This window comes from Myodes glareolus, chromosome 7 (genome assembly GCF_982192425.1).
Source record: "Myodes glareolus chromosome 7, mMyoGla1.1, whole genome shotgun sequence".
Classification (NCBI taxonomy): Eukaryota; Metazoa; Chordata; class Mammalia; order Rodentia; family Cricetidae; genus Myodes; species Myodes glareolus.
Window position 1 is genome coordinate 91,201,817 of NC_142032.1, and position 25,389 is coordinate 91,227,205.

The following is a 25,389-nucleotide window of genomic DNA, read 5'->3' on the forward strand; positions in this document are numbered from 1 at the left end:
GGCACTATTAGTGTCTGTAAGTTCTTACAGTCAACACTCTTGGGGCTCATTTTCCCATAAATAAGCAAAAGATTTGGGGTATGGGGCCAAGCTCCCTACTGACACCTTGTAGATGTTCCCACGCTGCCCTGGCTACCTTGAGCAAACGGACTACCAGTCAAACAGCAAGCGGAACAACTATGCCAGCACTGGCAAACTGGAACACCCCCTGGATGCCTTGAGGGAACTGTATGGTGGTCTCAGTGAATTGTCCTGGATTCTGAAGGCACAATCCCAGCTAGGGCAGTTTCCAACAGTTTGTGACAGACATTTCACTACTACAGACCTCAGTGAGCTCTACGTGAACCTACAAGCATTCCTGCCTAAGCCGGGGGAGGAGTACTTCCCCAGGGGCCCAGCAGAGAGGCTCACACTGTGACTGATGCAAACACAAACTTTCGCTTGAATGTGGTTGGGTGTTTGGGACAAACACCCTTCTCCAACCACGTAAGTGTGACTTACCTGTGGGCTAGCTGGGACACACCCCCAACCCCCCCCACCTCCATCTCCTCTACTGTCTCTCCTTATGTTACAATTTTAAACTTAATATGAAGCATCTCTTCAATGGTCTTCTCCTGCTGACATTTAGTAGAGCTGCTGAGCTGGTACCATGCATGGCAGCCAGGATAGTGGCGTGAAAGCAATGGCAAAGGCCGCAGGATGGAAGTGACAGCCGAGTACCCCAAACAAAGAGCAGTGGAGTGGCCACCTATCTGACGGGTGAATAAGAGTCATATAGCTCTGCAGTTAGAAGGTCAGGCTGCAAAAGCAGCAACGCAGCTAGCTGCATTGCCAGTTGCAAACAAGCCAGGGCCTCAAACTCGGCAGTCAACAGCAGCAGCAAAGGTGGCCAAAGCGGCTGCCCACAGGACAGCTACCATAGCAACAGAGGCAGCAGGGGACAGGAGAGACAATATAAGGGGAGAAGGTGGAGAACTAAGTCCGAGGAAAGACAGAAAGCAGCGAAGCACTGGAGAGGAGAAACCGTGGGCTCTGGCTGCTGGAATACCAGAGTTGTCAAGCCTTTGCACGCCGGGCCCAGGAGCGTCAATCCTAGCCAGCACTGAGGCCTGAGGAACGCTACTGAAGCCTACCTGGAAGCTGTGACTCTAGTCACTACCGAGGGAAACCCTGCAGAGCTATAATGCATGTGCAGCCTAGGCCTGCAGGAGCCCGCCTACCCAGGCAGAACAAAAGGACCCCAGCCGGCTGATGCTTAACACTAGGAAGAGGCTACACTGTGCTCTAGTGACAGGCCTAACTATGTGACTTTCCTGCCCAACCCCCAAAATACGTGAGTAAAGGCGACAGCCAGAACCTTTAGCACAGTGGGTATCCTGGGAAGAAGGTTCTCCTTGTAACCAAGACGCTGGGTGGACAGCACTGTAAGGGAAAGAGACCTTTGAGGTTGCCCATTATGAGAGTGAAGCCTCACCACACGCCACTGCTGTGACAGGCGACTTCCCAGCCTCCCGAGCTCCACTCTAAATGCCCCAGCCTGTGCTCCTGTTATAGCAGCACAGACGAACAGAATGGCCCACTCACCTCCCAGGAGACCCTCTGTCCCAGAAAAGAGTTGGTTCTGTTGTCGCTGCTGCTGCGTGTCTCATAGTAAGGTGCAAGCTGACAGAGGACATAGCTACTGGGGGTTTAGAGCCACGGGGCAGGAAGGCTGGCAAGACTGCCCATGACCACAACCGACTCACTCACTGTGGTCAGGACCCAGCTCTCTAAGGAAGGAGTAAAGAACTGATAAGCAGGGTTACCTTGATCAGAAGTACAGCCAGAAAAAAAAAAGGAAGAAGAAGAGGAGGAGGAGGAGGAGGAGGAGGAGGAAGAAGAAGAAGAAGAGGAGGAGGAGGAGGAAGAAGAAGAGGAGGAGGAGGAGGAAGAGGAGGAAGAAGAGGAGGAAGAGGAAGAGGAGGAAGAAGAGGAGGAGGAGGAAGAGGCGGAAGAAGAGGAGGAGGAGGAGAAAGAGGAGGAAGAAGAGGAGGAGGAGGAGGAAGAGGAAGAAGAGGAAGAGGAGGAGGAGGAAGAGGAGGAGAAAGGGGACCGGGCAGCCAGGTAGGTGTCTGGCTTTACTGCTGATCCTTCTGCTAAAATCCATTCCCCAAGGCAAAATGCAAAGGAAGAAGCACGCCCTGAAACAAGCACTCCTGGGGAGGGGATATAGAGATCTTACACTAGAGCATGCCCTGGTCCAGAAAAGCTACAGGAACAGAGCAAACACATTCTCTCTGAGCTTGCTGACAGCCAGGGCAAAGAGGGAAACAGACTTCAGTGGATAACACCAGGAAGTCTATGAACCAGCTCACTGTAACAGGCCCAAGCACGGAAGGGTATCTTCTGAGACCAGGCTGGAGCGAGGTAGCAGACTCAGTGGTTCTGGGGAAACAGGCTTTGGAAAAGACGCATCCCTCTCTTTAAAGCAGCCCCAGGGAAAGCTCAGCTCCCTCTTTTTGCTCAGTGTCACCCTCAGAGTGACCGCTAGAAGGCGCTCTCCCTAGAGGCATGTGAGGCTACTCAGCAACCTTTGGGGGTGCAGGAAAATATGGGAGAGAGTTGGCAGCTGGGACAACCCTGTCTAGTAGCTGGATGCCTACTAATCTCCTCCACAAACCTAGGGAGCCTTAGCAGGGCCCTGCGTTGTCATTCCTACCTGCCGACAACCTACAAGGAGCTGACAATGTGCCCCTGAGGGTGGCCTTCCCAGCCCAGCTGGAGAGCCAGAAGGTGACCCCAGCCTGTTGGCCTTGGTACTTGCTCAGTTTCTCTGATATGTTTGGAGGACGGTGGCTTTGAGCAGAGGCCAGTCCCCCGGGCCCGATATTCTAGCAGTCTCCAAAGAATTCAGCAACTTTACTTGAGAAGGCCTAAGTTCAGAGACCATTCACCAAGGTGAAGCCAGCACCCTGAAACTAAGGTAACAGACATTTCTACCAGGGTTATTCAACGAGCCATGGCAGAAACCAGGGCAATGCTGATATAATAGAAAACCAAAGCCATTACATTCAAGGCTCTTTCAGCACAGTTGGAAAGATGCGATGTTTAAACAAATGCATGACAGCATAGCCAATGCAACAGGTGGCAACTGCCCAGCAGCACAACCCAACTCCTGGAGGGGCTGGTGCACTTAGGTGTCATTACAACAAAGTTCCAGCAGATGGCAGTCCATCGTTTTGATTCCTCATGAACAGACTGGAGAAAATCAGTTTATTGGTGTGTGTGTGTGTGTGTGTGTGTGTGTCCGCGTGCACGTGCGTATGTGTGTGTGGGGGGGTGTCAGGTCACTGAAGGTGAAGGGGCGGTGCCTAGGACCAGGTGTTACAGGATCTTACTGGTGGATGTTAAGGAGCACAGGGTACTTTACCCTGAAAAGCACTGGCTGTGCAGGCCCTGGGGACAGACTGTAGCACTTGTTTGCCCAGTCCCATTAGAAGCACAAAGTGCTCAGGAACCCTGAAGTTGAACATAATGAGATCACACTTGGAGCTGTGGGGCTGGACTGTGAATGCAGGGCTCTGTGTGAATAAAGACAAAGTCTTCCTTTGTCCGAAAGCCTTGAAGGCAGTGGAAGGAGGGAAGTTGACAGAATTCCACCCTTGGACGGTGCCCCAAGGGCTAGCCTAGAATGGCAGGCTCTGAGGAGAAGCCACAGGATAGGCTGGCCTCATACTGTCCTGTAAAGCACGTTCCCAGTCCAGCATGGACACAGTTGTGCCAAGTGAGACACAGATGCTCCTGTAGCCTTTGCTTCGTTTCGCCCTGAGGAGCAAAACCTAAGAGTAAGCTACGATCCCTTCAGGCATTCAGGTGGCTCACAGCCTTCCAGAGGCTCGGCTGTGGGGAGCAGTCTGAACGTGGCAGACATCCGAGCAGCTGCCCAACTCAGGTGGCCCAGGGTGAAGCAGAGCAGACACAACGTCACAGTGAAGTAACTGAGTGGACAAGCAGCCAGAGACGATGATTTCCTCGGCGTGAGAAAAGGGACGGCAGAGCGACTTGGATTCTTAGGGACATCAGCTCTGCTTTAAGTATCCATGCACTATCTAAGTGGGGCACTCTGCCTTTTGGGGTTCTATAAAAGCAGATGCTCATCAGGTTTCAAACCCCAATCTCACCGGGCATTTGAGCCATGGGTCCAACATACAACACTGAGCACAGGGCCTAGCCTTTGTGTGCCACGGCCTTCTGACCGGCATGGCAAGGACGCCAGCGGCACCTGTCTCTTCAGTGAGCTGCACAAATCACTCAGCATGCCACCTGCCATGCAACCAGCTCTGCATGAGCTATTGTTTCCTCATGGGCCATCACAAAGGCTAGTGGCCTATCTCCCACGTTACAGAGGAAACTGAAGTCTGAGGTAGTAACTTGACCAAGGCTGAGGTTTGACAAGACAGGGGGAAACTCAGTTCAGTCCTGTCTGGTGCAGGAAAGAAGAAACGGGTACAGAACAAGAACACCCACGTGGGCTGCAGAGATGGCGCAGCCAGTCAAGTGCACACTGCACAAGCGTGAGGGCCTGAGTCTGGATCCTCAGCACCCACGTGAGCGGTCACAAGCAATGGGAGGGAGTGGGTGAGGATGCGCACGCAGATCCTGGGAGCTTGCTGACCAGTCTAGCCACCAGTGATCCTGACTCAAAAATTAAGGTGAAAAACAATCAAGGAAGACACTGATATCAACCTCTGACCTACACACACACACACACACACACACACACACACACACACACCCCAACAGGTACAAAAGAGTACACAAGGCCTCAAAACTTCTCCAAAGTAGCCCAGCTGAGAGCTCTGCTACCGAGCATTGACTCTGTGGGGCTTTGATGGAGCACGCTGAGTTAAACAGGCCAACTCCTGTTTCTGCTGGGATTCTTGGACATTTAAGGTAGCCCACTCCAGAGGGTGGAGATCCAAGGACAGTAGACTCTGTACTTCTCCAGATGTACGTACCCACAAATCATGTTTAATCTAACAGTTGCAGGTATAACAGTACACACTGAAGGAAACTCTGCTCTCTCTATAAAGTCGCTTGGATTCTGAGTCCCTCCCCTGGGACTTTGGCTCCTCCCACTACTGACTGCCCTCCCAGGAAGTACTTGTGGCTTTATCAGCCTCGTGGCTACTGTCATAGCCTCAGCTCTGAGGTTCTGGTCCCACGCTTTCACTAAAAAGGACTCTCTCTGGCTTCCTATTCCAAAGGGCGCTATCCCTTGCTTCTGGGCATTCATCCACTCAGCCTATTCCCTGAGTATCTGGAACCAGGACTGTGACCCAAAGTCTTTCTTGCCAGCCTGGGCCCCAGAGTTGGTTTGTATTCCCTGGAGAATAACAATGTCACGAAGCTAAAAAAATGAATTCCTTGCCTTGTTCTCCACAACCCTACCATTTCCTCTCTGGGAAGAAGCTAAGCCAGCCCCAACCTCACCATGTCTCTGCACAGGGAAGGAGCCCCAAGGTACCATCGTGGATAGAGGAGTCATGCTCGAGGCCTACTGACTGAAGACCTGTCTGTCACCTGGTCCCTTCTTTCCTTCTAATGCTTACTGTCTGTTGGTTTGTGTGTTTTAGCACTGCGAAATAAGGGGAAAGAGCCTGGCTTAAAGACTCTTCACCGAAGAAACTTACTGCCTGAGGTTGAAGAAAATTCTGGAAAACATCTGCATCTTGTTCTAAGGAAACAAAAGAATGCACTGTTGTTATTCGGTGGCAAAGGAGAGATGCTTGTAGGAGGGAGAGCAGGTAGAGCATCTGAGGTCTTCTGCGTGTCTGGCTGGGTGCTGCTGACCGGCAGGGAGGCAAGGATGGGTCTAGCAAGGGCTGAGACTCAGACAAGAGAAGGCCCCTGCCTTCTGTGAGGACCACATGGGAGGGAGACCTCGCAGAACAGTCTCTGCGGGCAGCCTCCCACTTCCCACCACACACAACGTGTGTACAGGTGTTCTGGGGCAGTCCCAGAGGGGATTTACGGAGGGCACCAGAGTAGAAGGTCTCCTGGGACAGCGGGACACAGCATGGCTCCCCGGCTGGCCAATAGCGAGTGGCCTTTCTAATTCCCCAGCAAGTGGAGAGGAAGGAGCGATGGGTCCCTTCTGAACCGGGACGCTGGAAAGAGGGATGGGCACAGGGTCAGAAGATGCTGAGTGAGGGAGGATGGTGGGCAGTGTGGGGCCTCCTGTGTCAAATCTCACCTCTGTCACTTGAGGACTGAGTGTGCTGGTCGCTAGGGGTGTGGCTTCCTCCTCTGTGGGGACTCCCCCTCTGTGGCTGGCTGGACTTAACCTAAGAAGGGCATTGGACCGTCCGGCCACCTACTTAATCAGAAGAGCTGGGGCCGAGTAAACGGGAGCACAGAGACGGTGTGCGTGTGTGTGTGTGCGTGTGTGTGCGTGTGTGCGTGTGTGTGTACCTGCCAGAGACACAGACTCACGCGTCTGGAAGAGGCTCAGAGTCTGTGAGGATAGAAGACAAGGGAACCTGGGGCTCTTAAAGCAGACAGGGACAGTGACGTCCAGAAACCAGGTAGGAGGGGGTGAGGACAGGTGAGGGAAGGCTGGAGAGAGACCTGCGGCAGAGCGCCAGCCCTTGTCTGCGGTACTCCAAACCCAGGGCGCTCCTAGAAACACAAGCAGACTCTTCAAACTCCAGTCCCTGACTTTGCCTGAAACACTGACAGGAGCCCCTGATGGCAGGCTGGGACCAGGAAGTGCAGGGTACCTCATATCCCATCAGCACCCCCAAACCTTCCAGCAACCCACTCTGTATACTGCCGAGCACCCACGGGAACCAGGTGACGTCTGCTGTGACAGGTTTGTTAGAGGAAGCACGCTTCCCCAGACGTACTGCATGGGGCCAGCACGCTTCACTTTGGGGGTGACTCGGTGATGGCCGAGACACCGTGAGCGTGCTGGACCAGGGTCAGTCAGGCAGCTTTCAACAAATACTTGCTGAAAGCATCCAGTGCCAGGAACTATCCTCTGTAGCCGTGTGGTACGGGGCAGGGGCGCCACCCCTTGTCCTCATTTGGGACACATGCCAGCAAGGGTGGCAGGCAAAGGAGGTGAGCAGTTAAATTAGACTGGATGCTGGGCTGTGATAAACATGCTAGGGGTGGGGGCTGGCATCAGGGGAGGCGGGCAGGGCACCCTGGGGAGACAAGGCAGACAGGAGGAAGTGAATGGGTGGTCAGGGTGTTACAGACAGAGGACAGCAGCCCAGAGGACGCAAGTTCTAGGACAGCACCAGAGTGCTGCCAGACAGCCAGGCTGTACTCTGAGAAGCATATGGTTCTGATTAGGTTTGGGTGCGGGGTTTGTTTTGGTTTTGATGGGGGTCTTATTCTATACCTTACTCTGACCTGAAACTTGCTGTATAGCTCAAGATGGCTTGAACTCGTGATAATCCTCCTGCCTCGGTCTCCCGAATGCTGGGATTAAAGGCATGTGCCAACAGGTCCAGCCGCCCCACTTAACTACTGCAGCAAGTGAGAGGGCAGGGTTTTTATTTCTTTGTCTAGTTTTTGTTGGGGTGTATATGTGTTGGGGTGTGTACGTGTTGACTTAGGTGAGAGTTAAGGTGTGACAGGGTGGGGAGTCTGAGGGAGAGGCAGTGAGGAGGTGGGGAAGGGCCGATCCTATGTACATTTCCAGGCTGGTGCTAATGGCGGACGGGCTGTGGGTGGGTAGAGGGTCAGAGGCTGAGCACAGGGTGGGCTGCTGAGATCAGTTTTGTGAGTATTCTGGAGAAACAATGAATATTATTTCCTGACCACCTAGACACGGGATGGGGCGACACCCAGTCTTCAACCTGTGCAGAGACCTCCAGCCACGGGGGATCCTGGGGACAATATCCACCTTAAATTCCACATGCCAGGTACACACTCTACGGAAACTGGAGGAAGAGATAACTTTTGTCCTCCACAGGGCAGGATTGGAACCGCTTGGTGTCTGAGCTGCCCCAAGAGCACACAGGGCCGTGTTGGGGTGAAGCAGACAAGACACCTGCCTCCCATGCTATTCTGATCAGTTATCACCCCCCATTAGAAATGGCAAGCAGGGACCTAGGACATGGCTGGCCCTGACATCTCATTCTGTCCTTAGATTACTGGGGGAGGTACTGTTTATCAGCATCATAAAAGATAGCACTGAGTCTGGGAGGTAAAGCAACCTACACAAGGGAACATAGCTGGGAAGTGAGGGACCCACCGGGAGCAGGAGCCCAGGCATGCCCAACAACACAGCCAGGACCACACAGGCTTGGCTGCCTCAGTGACTCAGCACATACTGAGAGAGGGCTCTGTCCCAAGTGGTAGAAGTAGGCAGGACAAGCTCACCCCCATCCCTGCCCACACTGCCAGGATGCCAAAGCCAGGAATTACCTAGGGCACTGGGGAAGGAGCAGTCCAAGGGAGAGGTTAACAAAAGGTTAACCAGATTACCTTCCCACCTCCACACACGTGGAACTTTCCAGCATGCCCTTGGCCTCCTGCCCTGAGGGCACAGTGTGAGTGTGACCACTTAATCTAATCGAGACTCTTGCGGTCTCCTGGGCCCCAGAGCCAACAGGTAGGCCTGAATGGATCCTGACCCTACAAGTTCCTCTCAAATGAAACAGAATCTGCTGGCTTTCCTCCACTTGTTTCTTCCCTTTAAGAGAAATTGGGTGGGGGTGGGGAGCCCGTGCAATTTTTCGATTTCATTTTCTGGGTGCTGGTACAGCAGGAGACTATTCTGGGTCTGAAGCTGTGCCTGGGCTGTAGCTCAAGAGTATCTTCTGAGAAACTGCTGGGTGAAGGATCACAAAGCTGGACCAGGGTTCATCTCGCCCATCAGAGCACACTACCTGCCAGCAACCTCTCTGCTCAGCAGGGGGTAGCCAGGACTGAAATCCAGGCCTGACAGACCCCTGAGAAGGTGTGCTCTTGGCTATAGAATATGACAGGAAAACAGACCCTGAAGTTTCCCACAAAGCTACAAAACACGCAAAAACTGTGATGGGAAAATAAGCCAAGGTCAGGAACAGGAAATGACAGAGGACAAAACACAAAGAACAGTAAGACAGGACAACACCTCCAACCTCTTCAGGCCGAAGGAGCGAGATGTTACTTTCTCCGCTTTTTTTGGTGAAGGCTTCCTCATAAAGACAAAACTGATATCAGTGAAGACAATATCCAAAAACAGGCCAAGGGCTGGAGAGATGGCTCAGCGGTTAAGGTTAAGGGCATTGGCTGCTTCTGCAGTGGACCTGGGTTCCGTTCCCATGCAGCAGCTCACCACTGTCTATAACTCCGATCCCAGGGTATCCAAAACCCTCTTCACCCCTCCACGGGCAGGCACTACATGTGCACAGTACGCGTAAAATAAAAATACATGTTTTTCAATAAAGCAAGTCACTCCACCATAAGTCAGAATGTAAACTGGTATGGACTTTTCGAAAGAAATTTGGCACTATGTGTCTGTCTAAGCTTTAAAAAGGGGTTATCTCAAGCTAGATTTGGTGGCACATGCTTTTCATTCCAGTACTAAAAAGTAGAGGCAGGCAGATCTCTGTGAGTTCGAGGCCAGCCTGGTTTACATAGGGAGTTCTTGGACAGCCACGGCTGCATAGAAGACTCTTGTCTCAGAAACAGCAGTGATGGGGTTAAGGAGATGAAGAGGTGCCATCTATTTACCCAAGTAACTTCTTTTCAGACAAGATCTCACTATGTAGCTCTGGCTTTCTTGGTACCAGGTTGGCCTCAAACTCACAGACATCAGCCTGCCTCTGCTTTCCAAGTGCTAGGATTAAAGGTGTGTTTGCCTACCATGCCTAGCCCAGCCCAAGTAATTTCTTGTGTAAATGAGCTATTCCATCTAAAGATATCACGTGGCACATAGGATTTGTAGTGATATTTCATTTAGGCCCAGCTGGGATTAAAGGTGTGTGTTACCACTGCCTGGTCTGTAAGGCCGACCAGTGGGGCTGTTTTACTCTCTGATTTTCAGGCAAGCTTTACTTATTAAAATACAAATGAAATATCACTACAAGTATTAAATAGTAGATAAACATCCATGGATGTATAGGGATTTTCTCATAGTCTTATAATGAATAATCAACAACACCTAAATAGCCACCGAGAAAGGTTAGTTAAACTTTGGGGTTAGATGGCTCAGCAGTTAAGACTGCTTGCTATTCATCCAGAGGTCCTGCGTTTGGTTCCCAACATTCATGTCAGGCAGCTTACAACTTGATGCCCTCTTCTGGCCTCTGTGGGTACAACACACACACACACACACACACACAATTTTAAAAAGAAATTATGGATATTTAAGATGAGCTATTACAACAACTACTCAAATCATTCTTAAGACTACAACAACTTGGGAAATACTCCTGTAAATGTTAAATTTTAAAAGGCCTCAGAATTGATTTTTGGCAATCCTGACCCAGCCAAAGAAGCAGCAAGATGTGACTGCTTTGCCAAATAAGGTACTGAGCCATGTGGCTAACATAGACAAGAATAATGGGCTAATATAAGTTATAAGCGTTAATAAGACATCTGAGCTTCTAGGCCTATCAGTTTATAACTAAAAAAAGAGGACTCAGAATTACACATATAATATTCCTACCCTTGTTCCATAGCTACATAAAAAGGATGAGAGGACGGTTCCCAGAATACTGATCCAAACCATGAGATGAGTCAATTGTTTTATTACGAAGACCTGATTTTCCATTTTTTTCATGTGTGTGTTGAACATGAATTATTTATACAGGAACATTTAATAAAATGTTACAAGGAGTTGTCTTTGGGGCTGAGATAATGAGTATTGATTTCATCTTTTGGTTTAAACCTTTCTCTAACAAGCAAATGTTACCTCTAGACTAAGCAGAACAATGCGCCTTCCCAGCATGTCCTGGGATTAGCTGTAACCTCCGCTGCTATGGGGCGCATATAAAGGACTTGAAAGATAGGACAAGGAAGGATAGAGAATCCTCAAGACCAGCTCTGACAGACAGAAGCCTTGTGGAGAGTTCAACATAAAAGGTGCTGGGAACCTCAGGCTTCCTGACAGCACACATTGTGTGTGGGGAGGGTTGTCCTCTTCACAGAGACTGCGGGCACAAGGGTCAGCTGACCACGGTGCCGGGTTAGGCCTTGGGAGCCCACTTTCCCACGTTCAGGCCTGCACATGGCTTTGAGTCTCTGCTGGAATGCAGGCAGAAAGTGGGTAAAACAGCCAAACAAACCTAAGAAAGAGGAGAGCAGAACCCGCCATGTCATAATATGCACGTGAAAGCAGTCATGGCAGGGATGACCAGGGATGAGGGTGGGCTGTTTCGGGCTCAGGCTGTACAGTTGTAAAGTGTCAAAGGACATCAGAATATATACTCTGGCAAACAATGGGCAAAGCCAGATATTCTGAATTCTGCATATCATTAGTAAAAGGACAAAAATAAAATTATGTTTTTAAATTTCAACTCTGACCTCAGCTAATTCATAAACTATAGATACATGCACACACATGCACACATATGTTAACTCCTTTCCTACTTTCAAAGAAGCAATACAAAATTTGGATGTTTCTGTGTGTGTGTATGTATTGTGTGGTTGTTGTTTGTTTATTTCCTTTTTTAATTTTTTTACACTTTTTATGGTTTATTTAACTTTATTTTATGTACATTGGTGTGAAGGTGTTAGATCCCCTGCAACTGGATCCTCAGACAGTTGTGAGCTGCCATGTGGGTCCTGGGAATTGAACCCGGGTCCTCTGGAAAAGCAGTCAGTGCTCTTAACCACTGAGCCATCTCTCCAGGCCCTGTTTATTAGGTTTTGAGGCAGGATCTCACTACACAGCCCAGGCTGACCTTGAACTGTGACTGCCTACCTTAGCCTTTCAAGTGCTGGGATTATCCACACCCAACACTTGTACAAATGTTTTCCACACCTTTCATTCTCAGAACAAAATATGTCAATAATATAACCTGGAAAAACTTATTTATAGTCAACTCTATGCCCTGTCTGTAATACAAGGGAAAAATGAATGACAGTTGGTTAACTTTATAAGTTAATATATAAACACATCAACACACAAGGCATTATTAATGTACAACATAATGAGATGCTAGAACTTTTCATAAAACACGGCTACTCATACACTTGGCAGTGGTGGTCTTAGAAACTCGGTATAAATTTCAAAACATGCAAAAATGATTCCCTTCTGTGTAGCAGGTTCCAACCATCACAGCCAGGAATGCCCACTGCCCATTCAGCAGCTGTGTGGACAGACAATCCACTTTCTGGAAGGATTACTCTTTCCATAAAGCCCTGTCTGCTCATGGCACTTAACCAAACCACCCACATATTTCCGAGACGCCCTACGGGGGGTACTACATGCCCCATTCAGAACTTCATGCTCCGACCCATTAACCAAGCCAAACAGAAAAGTCAATAGTTGACAGGATTAGAGGAGGAGGAAGAGGAAGAGCTGGTGGAGGAAGAAGGAAGTCGCCAAGCTAATATTTACACTCATAACCACCAGGCATTGTGTTGTACCCAGTCATTTTCCATCGTCCCCAGTCAACTTTCTGCTGCAGGGTAGCACCCTTTCCATGCTATCGTTTCAGTAAAGACAATGCATTTCAGGGAAACCACACCCCTGCCCCCGAGACCCACTGCGGGACAGTAAGGCAGCCCTCACCCAGCCCTCAGTACTGCTTCCCCTCCAGGTCTCCGGCTGGTGTCTCTACAACTCTGACTGGAACGCATAGAAAGCAGCCGACTAAGAGAGAGATGGCCTGATTCCAGCTTCTCAGCCTCTGATCCTGAGCACAGGGGACACAGCTCCCAGTGAGGTTACAGATCACCTTTATCTACACTCCGGCGGAGACTGGAGTGAGCGGACAAGCTACTGCGGAAATGCACAGTTAGCACCTGCACCCCAAGTTACAGAATGCCCAGGGTTGGTGGTCAGCAAATCCCGCTGCCTGGACATAGTTGGGCTGTAGCTGCATCCCAAGTTACAGAATGTCCAGGGATGGTGGTCAACAAATCCCTCTGCCTGGACATAGTTGGGAGCTGCACCTGCACCCCAAGTTACAGGGTCATCAAATCCCGCTGCCTGGACATAGTCAAGCTGCACCTGCATCCCAAGTTAGAGAATGCCCAGGGGTGGTGGCCAGCAAATCCCGCTGCCTGGGCATAGTCGGGCTACTCCATAAAACAGAACACTGTGAAGGTTTACAGGCAGCTCTCTCTGCTCTCATCAGACACTAAAGCTATGAGCAGGCACTTTAACAAGAGGCCCGCTGTACATCCGACGCAGCTCACGTTTGCCACCTTGGTCTAATGCCATCGCTTCAGGGTCCTGGCAGAGCCAGGATGACCCCATTTGGTGCTGACAGAGCAGAGGCCTCTGTCCCTGCGGTCAGTCCATTCTAGCAAAACAAACTCTGAAGGGGTTTCATGGAAAAGGGTTCAACTCGGACTCCTGTCAAATGACTTCTTGCAAAATAAGTGAAAGCAAGGCCAGCCCGAGCCTAATCACGGACTTATTTTTAGTACTATAAACAGAAGGTTGTGGGTTACTGGAGCACCGGCACTCGGGTCACAGGCCACGGAGAGAATGCCTGGGTCCAGTTCCACTCTGCCACTGACTTAAGTGGCTGTGGACAAGCTCCGATCTTGTGCACCTTTGGTTCCTCACTGGTAAACTGAGGCTCACGACAGTGTGTACTGAGAATCTGAGGAAGACGCTGAGAACATCGCCCACACAAGGCAAGCACACACTCAGTTACAGCCCCCTTAGTATTACTGACTTCAGGTTATCTGAGGAATGGCTGGGGGCCTGCACCCATACCCAGGCATACACATATACACAGATTAAAAATAAAATAGATCTTTATTTCCAAAGAGATCAGAGAAATGTCTCAGCAGCTAAAAGTGCATACTACCGCTTACAGAGGACCCTAGTTTGGGTCCCAGCACCCACACTGGGTGACTCAGTTACCCATGCCTGAGGCTTCTGAGGTGCCCTCCTCTGTCCTCTGCCGGCACCCGCGCTCACACACACATACCTGCAGAGACGCACATATGAGCACATAACTTAAAGTAAATCCTAAAAGAACGGAGAGGGCATGGGTCCAGGGGCCATGGTCTCCCACTTCTGAAGAGGAGCTGTGCCATGCCTACAGATCTTTGTGCTGTGTGGCCACAGGGAACAAAAGTAGGTCACTGAGGAAACGCTGGCAAGGAACAGACTGGAGGTCAGAAGAAAGAAGGAACTTGTGCACGCTAGAGGTGTCCAGAAGACGGAGCAGGATATCTGGTGGTTAGACGCCTGAGGCCAGGATGACGGCTCATTGTGCCACATAGGCAGGCGGGCCTGTAGTCCTGGGCCAGAGAAAGTGACCTGCAGCGACCTTTCCACTGAAGCGCCTATTGCTCTGATAAACTGCGAAAGTCCGGAGGACAGCCAAGGGTGCGGCTAAGGAGACAAAGGTGGACTTCGGACTGGCATGACTCACACAGCCCTTGGGGCTTTTACTTTCTGCTGTCAGTCATTGGTAATGGAGGTGGCACCCATGAGCAGCCATGACTTAAAGAACCAAACACATGTTTAAATACCCACTGGGGATGCTGGGGCAGCAATTAGGCTGGTGATTGGGCTAGGACATTATTCTGTCCATGTCTTCCTACTCTGGAGGGTTTAAAGTCTGCATGAGTTACCACTGCCAGGCTGATAGTGGAGGGGGCTCAAGGACAGAAGAGTGGACTAACCCACCTCACGCCCTACAAGGGGCCCAGGAAGTCAGGGGCAGTCTTGGTTTATGGCATCCTCTCTGCAAAGGATCGCTTCAGGATCCTTCGCTTCTTGCTTGTCACCACCCTGAGCTGGATCTCACAGCGGGGACCTTCTGGGCCCACACGCACAGTGCAAAGGTCACTGAGACAGCGAGACCAACAGCAAGTGGGGAGAGGGTGCGGTGGCATGAGAAGAGAATCTTACTACGACATGGGGCACCCAGGGAGCATTGCCGCCTGGATAAACTACAAAACTAAAAGTAAATTTAGAAGGAACTATTTGCCCACAACTGCTATTTGTATTGAAACAGTACAATTCAAGAAAAAAACCATACTTCTTGAACGATAGCTCATGGGCTATTTTCCAAGCATTTCCTTGGTTCTTGTTTCTGGTCATTCACATGGTCTCAACTCTGAGAGCCTGAGAGTGGCTGGAGTGTCAGACATGAAGAGGAGGAGGAGGCATGGGGATGGCTGTGGGAACACCTGGGTACTCTGTCTGCCATCTGGCAACACCTGGGGACGGTAGGGGAACCTCTGGCTGGGCTGGCAACAATCCCACTGAGTGAGAATGTACTCGGTAATCCAAAGCTAGGCTCGCGATCTACACAGCTGCCCTCCCAAGCCCTGGCAGGGGCAGTTCGAGCCCCAGCAGGTTCTGTTCTTTATTCCATTTGACTGTAGCCAAACCCACAGTTTTGGTTACAAGCCCCCACATACACCAAGAGCCCCCCCTTCCCTCACTGGTTCTTTCTCCCTGCCGACTGCTGTGGGTTTCATTCAGGCCCCTACCTCCTCCTGTGTGGCCTGCTCACCTCCTCTAAGCCACTGGCCTCCAGCACTGTCCACTGAGGACTCCAGCAGCCACCTTCCACGGAAAGGTTTCCCGAGATCCTCTGCCGCTCTCAGCCTCAGGACCCACTCTGGCCCAGGGCAAGAAAGGGACACAGGTTTCACTTCACACGGGCCCAGTCCACTGGGATTGGTGACCTGGACCACTTATCTATCCTTCTGCCTGGGGTGAGGTGGCAGCACTGGGAACATAGCCCTCACACCACCTATAAGTACCTAACGAAAGGGCCTTCCATTGGACCCAGGGTGCCTGCCCCCAGCCTGGGCCCTAGCCCTTTGTTCTCCTCCACATCCCCATGAACGCCCTCAGCAGCCCCTCAGGCACCTCTAAACTCTTGGCCTCCATCTCCATTGTGTTCGTGTCCCCCCCCCCCCCCCCCCGCTTGCTACACCGTGTTTGTCTCCTCTGTATGCTAAGCAAATGCGCAGTGCCTGTGCCCATGAGAAAATGTTAGAGTCCCACAAAGAGTCTCTGGGGGAGGGGTGTCAAGGAGCAACTGAATTCCCCTTTGCCAGAATTCCCACTCTCGTCATCCCTGTCACATGACTAACCTGTGTACATCTGTAATTGGCTCTATATAGCTCACTGAGACTATGCAACTTAGTGTCTGTATCTTCTGAGACTGTGGCCCCAGAAGGTACCAAACTCAAACTGGTTTAATCACCATCCTGAGTGTCACATAGCAGGGCACTGTTGAGATCTTAGAAGGCTTGGAGCCCCCCCCCCATGTGCCCCTGTTGCTGAGACTTACTCTGAGGCTCTGGGCAGCATCGCGGCTGGACCTCAGCATGCGCTTACAGTACGGTACGGCTGCACCTGAGGGTCCCTCAGATCCTTCCAGCACTAACACACCACAAGACCACAGACAGAAATGCACAGGCTTCCCGGTTCCCTGAGACCATGGGGTAGCATTCATCTGGGGCTGGGCTCAGAAGACAACACAACACGAGTGACTCCTCGGGGTGGCACAAATCCGCTACTGCAGCGAGCCAGATTCCTGAAATGGGTAGTTAGTTAGAACGCCGGGAGATGTGTGGATGCGGCTAAGTATATCGGACAATGAAGATGATTTTATCTCCCTCTGAGAATGGAGAAGTACACTACTCTCTATTTATGCCTTCTATCTCCTAATTTAGAGCAGAACTTTTCTCTGATCAACCCTCACTTGCCAATACTTCCCGCTCTGCGTCTAAATGAAGAGTTGGAGTCATGTAAGTTCACAGACTGAATGGACGGCTGCCTTACAAAGCCCTCCGAGTGTGGCTGCAGGCCGATGCTGGCAACCCCATAATTAGATTCAGCATGCTTCACAGGGATGTATTTTTTTTTTACTGTTTTTTTTTAATAACTCAGTCTTCCTTCTGGGATGAAGGGAAAGATGGAATTTGTTAAAAATAAATTGAGATTTAGTGCCTTTTCAGCCTTCTGCTGCCTGTTGCTCTAAATATTCTATAAATAAGAGAAGCCCTGCCCTATAGTGCACTGTAAACACCCACAGACACTCAAAGCCAAATTCTTCCAATTATGACCCTGTGCCTGTTGCCAAGCTACTGCAAGGACCTACTTGAAAGGCAGCCATCTAGGCCATTTCCTGATTAAGCTGCCCTGTAGCGAGGAATCCAGGCCTGCTGCTCTGGCCTCACAGCCAGTCCCAAATAACTGTTCTGTATTCCAGAATCAAGCCTTTTCCTTGTGATAGAATTATAATTCAAAGGTTACTGCAAAACTCACTATGCACCCAACCATCCTTAGGCCTGGACTGGCTGTCACACCGAGACTTTTAAATTCAGGCAGCTGAGGCACAGCCCCAGGGGCATTTCTAACTGCTCAACAAATCAAGGTCAAACAAAAGTAGGTCACTCACAGCCAGGTGAGTCAGACAACAGATACCGCGGACCCTGCTGCACAGCTGCTTCCTGAACAGCAGAGGGCACCACTGCCCAGTGCAGAGGCTTAAATGGTGCTTCAACAAGTCCTAGCCAGATCCCAAGAGGGGAAGCAAGGGTGGCATGGGGTGCCAGGCTTGCTGATCTGCGGTTGGAACAGCAACGCCTCCTGGCATTCAGGTCTGCACAGCCCTTAAGGGACCGCACTTTGAGACGCAGTCTGCCAAGTGCCATGTGTCACTGTGACTACTTCCAGCTCCTTAGAAACGAGGATGCTCCAAGCAGTGTAAAGCAAAATGAGCTCAGGCTGGAATAGAAGCAATCTCCCTCCCAACACAAGGCTCTCCGCTCTGTGTGCTCACCTGGACATGGACACAAAGGGCAACGCCTGAGGCCAATGAGAAGCCCTGGGACCCAGTTCCTATGCCAGAAGCATCCACTCTGAATAGCAGCCCCTTAGTGAGCTGGCAGCTCCCAAAGGAGAACAGAGGCGTGCATGTGTCTAAGCTCCCCAAACTCAGGGTTGGGACAGTCAGAGGAATGGGGTTTTAAAAGTAGCCATCCAGGAACGCTGGGAAGCAGGGATCACAAAGCACCAACCCGCCTCAGAGCGGCCTCCAATCTACAGCAGTCCTTGCCGCTGCTGCCACGTGGCCCAGGATTCTCTTCTTTACTGACAGAAAACAGCTACATACTAGTGTTTGCTCTGCTTAGAGCCTGAGCATTAGCCAGAGGCACCGTCTGCCTTGCTCTGGTCCCTTCCCAGAGTCACAGCAACATCTCTGGCCCTAAGTGAGCTCTCTGTGCACTCACAGAGGAAATGAGCACGTGCCAGGCCTCTGCAGGGTCTGAAACAGGAGCGCCCCCACAGCAATGCTATGATACATCGGGGCCTTCTCTACAGTCGGGGAAAGCAATCAGGGAGGGTGCCTGTCGGCTCAGGGGGGCATATGTAGTAACTGATGAAGCTGGATTTCAAAGCCAAGCATGCAACATCCCAAGCCTGCTTTTGCAGTGAGCACCCATCGCTTTTAGAATGTAGAAACGGCAAAAAGTAAAAACTTCTGAGGGGTAAGCCACTCATCAGAAAGAACTTCCATCAAGCACCTAATTAATACACAGCAGGCGCAGCCCCGGCATTCAAGTCCCATTCCCACCTTCACAGAGCACTGACAACCACAGCCGGAGCAGGATGGAGAATTCTGGGGCCTTCTCTCAGTGGCAGTGACAGTCATCATTGCTGTCGCTGTTAGCAACAGCAGGCTATTCCACGGTTCTCTGGAAAAGTTCCAAGAAGAGGCCTGCAAGCAAGTCTGTGCCTGGCAGTGGTAAGGTCCTTGCAATTTGCCTCCTCCAAAACCAAGAACCAAAAACTTGAATAATAAGGCGGAGACGGGAGAGCATAGTTTTTAAAGTTGAAATCTCTCAAGCCTTTAAGTTGACAAGTGCAGACTCGTTATCGACATGAATTGAGAACATTAATCTCAGTGGAAGCTAAGTTTATCCCCATTATAATCTATACGCCACAACAACACTCCAATCCATCTGATATTTTGGGCCGAGCACCCCCACGCACACACCAGTCTGTCTGCTAGCTGCAGGCTCTGGCTTGAATTCATGTGCAAATCAGCAGGTGCATCTCATCCAAACGGCCAGGCTAGCTCTAGTGTGTGAATCTGCTTCCCAATTATGAGAAATAAATGCAAGTAGCAAATGTCATCAGACAGGTATTTCCAAATGCTACCAGGATGTCCTGCAGCCCTTAGACGCAAGCATCCTTCAGAAGCACTAAGCCCTCCACAGTTGCCAAGGAGAAAAAGCATCAAGACAGCTGAATGCACAGCCTGACCCTGGGCACGGGATGCAGCTGGAACTGGCAGACCCGAGGACAGTGTCTCATCAAAGAGCCAGGCTTGCGGGTATTTTTCTCATATATTTTTTTCTTTGGGGACTTGGGTATATAAACGCTACCAGATTCACAAAATAATTCTGCATGGGTGTGCACGCAAACGCACACCCTAACAATAAAGAGCACCAACCTTTGTGCTGTCACTTCTACTTTACTTTTTCCACTAACATAATCGACCACAGCTTCTCACAGCACACGGGTGGACAATGACCGCCACGGGAAACCGTGTAAGACTCTGCAAGGACACGCCAACCACGGAGGATTGTGCAATCCGTGGCTGCAAAGACGCTGTCGGCTACCCAGTATGGAGATGCTACCCAGGCTTAGCTTGGGCCCAGCACTGCGATGGGGACAAATAGCACACCCAGAAAAGAACAGAAATGCCAACACGGGGACCAGAAGGTCTCAGACAAAGTGAGCCTGGAGCAGCTGTGTGGGACAGGGAAAAAGAAGGCATCCTAGCTGTGTGGCCCAGGGTACTGACGCTGATGATGGTAACCATATCTGCAGTGTGACTGACAGCACAGTATTTACTCATTTTTTATCTTTTTTGTTATTTTATTTTATTTAAAACAATCATTTTTAATGTTACATATCAATCCCCTCCTCCCTCTTCCCCCATCTTCTTCCCCCACCCAATTCCCTATCCATTCCTCAGAGAGGACAGAGCCTCCCATGGGAAGCCAACAGAGCCTGTCACATGACTTGAGGCAGGATCAAAGCCCTTCTATTTAGGCTGAGCAAGGTATCCCTCCATAGGGAACGGGCTCCAAAAAGCCAATTAATGCACTACAGATAAATACTGGTTCCGTGGCCAGTGTCTCCACAAACTGCCCAAGCCACACAACTGTCACCCACATTCAGAGGGCCTAGTTCAGTCCTGTCCAGGTCCCCCAGCTGTCAGTCCAGAGTCAGTGAGCTCCCACTAGCTCAAGTCAGCTGTCTCTGTGGGTTTCCCCATCATGATCTTGACCCCTTTGTTCATATTATCACTCTTCCCTCTTTACGACTGGACCCCAGGAGCTCGGCCCACTGCTTAGCTGAGGATCTCTGCATCTGCTCCCATCAGTTACTGGATGAAGGTTCTATGATGACAATTAAGGTAGTCATAAATCTAGTATAGGGGAAGGCCGGGTCAGGCACCCTTTTCACTATGACAGCCCAGTATTAAACGCACAGTAAGCACCAAGTATCTGTTCTTTCTTTCTGTTTTGTTTTTGGTGGAGGAAGTGAGGCAGTACCGTGTGTAGCCTAGGCTGGCCTCAAACTCACTGAACAGCCAAGGATGACCCTTGGGTCCTGATCTTCCTGCCTCCAGCTGCCTACACTGGGACTGGAAGCATGCAACCACCACACCTGGGAACACGGGATTTCCTTTCATTTTCACAGGAACTCTACAGACCTCTGTGTTGTGTTCACTTTGCAGAGTTAGGGAAAGAAAGATGAAGAGGTTTGTGCAGCATTCCCAAGGGCCACATGAGTTGGGGTCACTCTGAAACTGTCCAGCCCTGAGCCTACACTCTTGGGGATGTTAAAGGCAAGCAAAACACACACGGTCTGTTTCACACCATGCTTCGCACACAGGAAGCACTCAGATAGATGTAGCTGCTCATGTTGTCTCAGTGTCGTGGGAACCCACAGCAGAGATGGCAGAGGGGAGAGGTGGCATTTCACATCACAAATGGAGACTCTGGAGAAAGGCCTAAGAAACTGGGCTGCAGCCAGGCTTAGAGGTGCAGGCCTGTCACTCCAGCTACTCAAGAGGCTTAGGGAAGAGTAGTCTGAGTTCAAGACCTGCCCAGATTCTTGAATGAGTGAAGGCCAGTTTGTCTCACAGCTAAGCTGGGGTGTGGTTCAGTAGTAGAGTGCTAACCTAGCACGTGGGAAGCTCTAAATTCCATCCCCAGCAGAGAGAGAGAGAGAGAGAGAGAGAGAGAGAGAGAGAGAGAGAGAGAGAGCGCGAGCGCAAGCTAGCTCACAAGGTGACAGTTGGAGACCCAGGGACACCTTGGCGGATGGGTAAGAATGTGCTTACTCAGAGATAGGATTTTCACCAGAACTGGAGAGGACTAGGTTCTTAGAAGAAAAAAATAGTTCAACTCTGTAGAGGTTCTTCCCAGAGGGCCCCTCAGAGTGGTGCTCCCAGAGCAAATAGCCTTACATAACTAAGGAGAGTTATTGCCCGCCTCTCTCCACACCAGCTCATCCTGCAGTGCCATACAATCCCTACACAATCACAGGTCCTCAGAGGATCTCTGTGTCCCGCCATCTGCACCCTCGGCATAGCCACAGCATCCATTTCCTGGCCCATTCTAACAGCCTCTGAAAACTTTCCGTCACATCCCTCCCACAGCCCGGCCCCCACACTGCCACCAGCTGGCTTTCTAAAATAAAAGTATTGACCAACATCACTCACCTCCTGAAAGATGTCTGTCAGACGGAACAGACACCAGGTCTGAGAACACATGCAGGCATACCCTAATTCAGCCACAAGTTCATCACAGCTCATCTTTATGGCCGGGGGGCGGGGTGAGAACGATAAAAAAGACCCTCCTTGTGGGTCTCTATTCTAGGGAAATACCACAGGCAGTACACAAGATGCCAGAGTAGTGATAACTGCTAACAGAAACAGCACAAAGCAGATGGACAGGGCAACGGCTGGGTGGGCTGAGGAGATGGAAGAATGTTTTTATAGATGGGAGAAACTATTTGAATGGAACCGAGAAAGGAGAAGGCCGAGTGTTGTGTACCAGTTTCCTCAGAGATTGAAACATCCTTTCCAACAGGGAAGCTCCTTAAGCAGGAAGGTAAACAACTCAAAATAGCTTCAGGAAGTTCCTGAAACTGACCAGATTCACCAGGCCCCTCCCAGCTAGAATAAACAATAAAAGTTCAGAGTCTCTTTCAGATGAGGCAAAGCCAAGCTGCAAAGAAACTCATAGACAAGCGAAGCTGCAAAGACTGAGACCAGATTCTTGCCTGGAAGAATCACAAACCAGCCAACTCTCTTGAAGAGGTTTAGACTGAGGGACCTAGAAAGAGCATTCTTTTTCCAACCTGTTGAGCTGTATGCAGGCTGTGTAGTGAGTTCCAGGCTCCCAGCTTTGAGAACTGTCACCTGTGCTGGGGTGGACTTTGGTGATACAGCTGTCTTTGACTCATTTCTGCTCCTGTAAGTAACCCCAATAAAACTCACTGGTTCACCAGGTTGGACTTTGACGGTATCCGTACTTTGGTCTGTCATGGGTTCCCTATCTGGGGTGAAGAGATGTGTGTTTGAAGGGTTAAGTCACACAACACTGAGCCAGGCACAAATGCGGGAGAACAGCAAGCGAGAAGGTGATTTGAGCGCAAAGGCCTGAGGCAAGAAAGAGGACCAGAGGACCATGCAGAGTCTGGAGGGAGGTCGGCTAAGCACAGTGCCGAAGGGTGAGACTCGGGTGGCAGGCAAAATGAGACACTGGGGTTCTGTCCTAAGCATGCCCGAAAGCCACTGGAGAGTCCGAAACAGGAAGAGACACGATGGCCTTGCTTGCCCTTGACTGAGGAACCCTGACAGGTAGCACCAGTGTGCCAGAGGTGACCACTAGGACAGAGAAGGACTGGATGAGGGCAGAAAGGGCTGGTACCTTTCAGATGGACTCTGAAGGAAAAACTCTCAAGAATCGCTGTCAGACAACATGAGGAAGGAGAAAAGAAACAGAATCAGCGGCAGCACCTACGCGTGGGGCTTGGATGGCTTCAGAGAAGATGGGAAGGACTGACGAAGAGCAAGGCTTTAAAGAACACATGGGGACTTCTGCTTAGCTCTACGGGTCTGGGATGGCCAGGGCATTGTATAGCGTGGCTCGGTGGAGTTGTGTGAGATGAGGGCCCAGGAGCAAGGTCCAGGCTGGCTCCGGGACTCAAGGGTGAGGTGTGTCTACATGTGGACTGTGTTTACCATGACACAGCAACTTGGATGGCCCACTACTGACCCCAGCGGGGCCCCAGAAATGTCCCCTGTGTGTCCCCTTTGGACAGGTTCCTATCTCTGCCCTGAGACCCTTCTGCGTGGGATGTAGCTGGCACTCATATTTTTAGACTTGCTCTGAAGTCACTCGCAAGACCCTGTCACCCTCTGTCTGTCCTCAAGCCTTGTGGTGATAAGCCTCTGACTCTGGGTCCCATCACCTAAGCCAAAGTCTGAGCACAGGGGACTCATAGATGAGGGGTCCTCGCTGCAGGGAGGCGTAGAAGAACCCCTTCCCCTCCAGCAGCCATGACTTGAAGCCCAGTTGCTGTCTGCACCGGGGAAGACTGCAAAACAAGGTGCTAGGGCTGAAGCGCTAACAACGCTCCATGGGGTGGAATGCTTTCTTCCCCTGAGAACTTTCTAGCAACAAAGAGCTTCAAGAAATCTCAGTGCTGAGCATCTGGGGGGGTGGGGGGGTGGTTTAATGAACTTGGTGCCTGGCAAAGGTGGGTAGGTTCCAGCTGCAGAAACCCAATGTGCTGGCTAGTTTTAGTCAACTCGACACAAGCTAGCGTCATCAGAGAGGAGGGAACCCCCATAAGGTCAGGGTATAAGCAAGCCTGTAGGGCATTTTCTTAATTATGATTGACTGGGAAGGCCCAGCCCAGTGTTAATTACCCCTGAGCTGGCAGTCCTGGGTATTATAAGAAAGCAGGCTGAGCAAGCTAAGAGGTGCAAGCCAGTAAGCAGCATCCCTCCATGGCCTCTGCATCAGCTCCTGCCTCCAGGTTCCTGCCGTGTTTGAGTTCTGGTCCTGACTTCCTTCAGTGAGGAGTAGTGATGAGGAAGTGTAAGCTGAATAAACCCTTTCTCCCCAGGTTGCTTTGGGTCATGATGTTTCGTCACAGCAATGATAACCCAGTGTGTCCAAAAACCAGCGTACCAAGAGTCCAGGTGTTCAGACCATTTGATTCTGGGAGTGATGCTGGGAAGCAGGCCTGGGACCTTCTCCACATGTGGGGATGGGAGGAACCTGATTTGCTGGGAAGTACAGGATTCGTGACCATGGAGTAGGCTATCGATGCTAATATACCTTCCACCATCCACCAGAGCCTCATCTATGGCCCAGGGCCCTGCAGGGGGCAGGGTTTAGAAGCTAAAGCCAGCTGTGGGCCTAAGAAGTAAGAAGGGTGGTGATTGCTCAGGGTTCCTGAGCAGCTCCCAGCAGGAGGGAAGTGGAACTGAACCTCCACGCCTAGCCTGGGCCCCTGCATTCTCTCCAGTACTTGCCGGAGGCCGCCAGTGTCAATAGTTCACACTCCTGGCCTGCAGCTACCTTAGAAAACTGAGTAGGAAAAAAGGTGTGTAGTCATGTGTGACTGCAAACTAGATGCCTCTGGGCCCGTGAACGGGAAGGAAGACAGCAAAGCAGCAGCCTGCACCAAGGCTGAAGAGCTGCAGCCCAAATGCAACCCAGTGCATGCACGCTATGGTGTAAGGGGGGGGGGGGTGTGTGGTAGGAGGGTAGGCCCTGGAGCAAAGAACCCTGGGGGTCTAGACTGCAGCCACTGTGCATGGCTCACTACATTAACCTTCCTAAACCTCAGTTTCCTCAGCCACTGGGAGCAATGCACAGTCTGTTTCCCATAGCTACCTAGGGTTCTGCAGACTGAGGAGCAGGCGCATGCAGCTGGCATATAACAAACATGGCGGGCGTGGGGGTGCTGGCGGTTTCTTCATTGCTAAGCAAGCAAAGGCACAGTAAGCATAGAAAAGGGGGTGGAGAGAGCTATGGGAAAGTACAGGTGGAACCGCTGGATAAATAGGGCGTTTGAGGGCACACCACAGCATAAAGAAACTACTCAAGGGGAACTGGGGCTCAAGGCTAAGCCTGGCTCCATGGCAAGTCTGAGACCTTGTTAAAAATGGGGGCGGGGGCACAATGGGAAGAGGGGGGAGAGAG

General features: G+C 50.9%; 1 protein-coding gene across 3 annotated transcripts in view; it reads right to left on the reverse strand.

Annotated features, from left to right (window-relative positions):
• Bmal1 (basic helix-loop-helix ARNT like 1) overlaps positions 1-25,389 on the reverse strand; it is a 98,160-nt gene that overhangs the window by 38,193 nt on the left and 34,578 nt on the right. The window contains exon 3 of one of the 3 annotated variants that reach the window (XM_087908547.1): positions 5,673-5,716. The exons of the other annotated variants lie outside the window; for them this stretch is intronic. The gene's annotated coding sequence lies outside the window, so the exon portion shown is untranslated. The remainder of the gene's footprint in view (positions 1-5,672; positions 5,717-25,389) is intronic. 3 annotated transcript variants of the gene reach the window in all.